This window comes from Athalia rosae, chromosome 6 (genome assembly GCF_917208135.1).
Source record: "Athalia rosae chromosome 6, iyAthRosa1.1, whole genome shotgun sequence".
Taxonomy (NCBI): Eukaryota; Metazoa; Arthropoda; class Insecta; order Hymenoptera; family Athaliidae; genus Athalia; species Athalia rosae.
The window spans coordinates 7,711,260-7,713,759 of NC_064031.1; the positions used below are offsets into that span (position 1 = coordinate 7,711,260).

Consider the following 2,500-nt stretch of genomic DNA (forward strand, 5'->3'; position numbering starts at 1 on the left):
TGTCGGTCTAAAAATTGAACCCCCTAAAGAGATCAATCCCAACATCTTGATCTTTGATGTTGACGAAGAGCACACAGCCGAAGAGCTGAAACGCGACTTCCTCTGTAAAAACTTCGATCAATCAGACGAGGAGGTTGTTGCCGCGCTTAAAGATCAAGTGAATTTTAGACACAGTTTTAAATCTAAAAATGGCGGTTTGAATTGGATCGTAGAACTGCCCGGCGTGCTACTCAAGAAGCTCACTGATCAAAGACGATTGTACCTGTTATGGAATTCGTGCCGTTTCAAAGAGTACATCAACGTAACTAGATGTTACAAATGCTACGGTTATGGCCATACGGCGAAAGTATGTAGTGTGCCGAAACAAGTTTGTGAAACTTGCGGCGGTGATGATCACCTAAGAGATAAATGCCCGCAGAAAACCAAGCCCAGTTGCGTGTGTTGCAAGAAATCCAGAAGGACGAATACCGACCACTCTGTTCGAGACAAGAATTGTCCAGAATACCTGCGACAAGTTGAAATATACAAATCACGAATAAAGTGGAGTTAGCTTTTGGACAGGTGAATTGCGGTCGGGCAGCCGCAGCTGCTGCAGAGTTGAGAACAACGATGAACGAGAGGAACCTAGATGTGATGATTGTACAGGAGCCATACTCCATCAGAGGCGAGACCCCTGGATTTAGATCCCGAATGTATTCCGTGCTCAAACCAGCCGCCGAACACCCACAGGTTGCGATGATCATCAACACAGAACGGATCGAAGCTTTTCAACTCAAATATGAAGAAAGCGACTGTGTGATGAGTGCTAGAATCACGAGTGAAATGGGCAGCTTGTATGTTGTAAATGCGTACTGCCGTTTTTCGCAGCCTGTGGACGGGTATTTGGAGAAAATGGCAAGGATAGTTGGTAGAATAAGGGAAACAGATCGTGGCTGTAGAATTTTAATCTGCGCCGATGTGAACGCTGCCTCACAATTGTGGCACGCAAGTGCCACGGATGACCGTGGCAGAGCGGTTGAGGAGTTCATTGCCGAGTGTGATCTCTTTGTAATGAATCAGCTTAGTGAATTTTCTACTTTCAGTACAGTCAATGGTGAGTCCAATATCGACGTTACACTCGCGAGTGCAAATGTGGCTGATTCCATCCGGGACTGGGAGGTCAACCCTGAATGTGTGTCGTGTGACCACAACTTGATTTTGTTCAAAATGAGCTCATTCGAATATGCTAGACTGGCCAGACCACTGGAGGATAGGTATGCTTTGAAAAAAGCTGATTGGGACCTATTCCGAGAGAAATGCGAGGAGGTCTTTGACGAGGCCTTCCTCGACTTGCTTGCACAAAAGCTGCCTAATAACGCTGTAAGGATGTTCAACAAGAAATTTAAAGAAGTTTGTGACCTATCGATCCCAAAAAGGAAAAAACTACCCAATTCCGTTCCCTGGTGGACGAAGGAGATCGATGCGGCAAGGAAAATAGCGAGGAGAAGCAGGGATGCGCTAACACGAGCGCGCAGACTGCAATTAAGTAACGAGGAGATCGAGAGTGCCAAAAGGGCATACCGTCCCGTGCGTAACAGATACGTGGCATTAATCAAGAAGGCTAAGCTCCAGTCCTGGCGAAAATTCGTCCTGGAAGAGGGTAACCGTGATCCTTGGGGGATTGTTTACAAAATTCTCCGAAACAAGTTTCGAAGGCCTGATGCCATCTGTGCCATAGTGATGCCCGACGGCGAGTATACGCAATCCAGACTTGAAACCTTGCGCGAATTGGCCCGGAAAATGCTCCCGCTGGATGAAAGAACTGCTGAAACGGCGGAACATAGACGAATACGTGAACAAATCTCTGATTACAGAAATCTTAATCTCGAACGTGACATATCTGTCGATGAAATTGGCCATGCTATCAAAAAGATGAAACGTGGAAAAGCCCCTGGCCTGGATGGTTTTTCTAACGAGATGATTCGGCATCTATGGGCCATAAGGGGACAGACTCTCTTTAATCTTTTTAACAACTGCCTACGGAGTCGAGTTTTTCCCGATTTGTGGAAGATTGCGGATCTCCGGGTGGTGTTGAAGGGGGTGGATAGGGATCCTGAACAGGTGGGGTCCTATCGCCCTATATCGTTACTGTCGTCGATTGGGAAAGTTTTCGAGAGGATTATTGTTGCCCGAATCGATGAAAGCTACTGCGAGAAGGGACTGACTAGTGCCAAGCAATACGGATTCAAGGCTGGCAGTTCGACTGAGGATGCCCTCCTCTCGTTCAGGCGGGGGCTCGAGACAAGTGGGAAGAAATATGTAGTGGCAATCTTTGCCGATATTGAGGGGGCATTTGATAATCTATGGTGGCCAGCGATTAAAAGCAGGCTTATCGAGGCTGAGTGCAGTAGCACATTAATGGGAATTATTGGAGACTACTTCAAGCGGCGTCAAATATATGTGACGGGTAAATTTCAGACATTAAAAGAGAAAATGAGGAAGGGATGCCCTCAGGGTTCAA

General features: G+C 46.8%; 1 pseudogene; it reads left to right on the forward strand.

Moving 5' to 3' along the window:
* The window catches only part of LOC125501584, a 9,224-nt pseudogene that overhangs the window by 3,966 nt on the left and 2,758 nt on the right, over positions 1 to 2,500 (forward strand).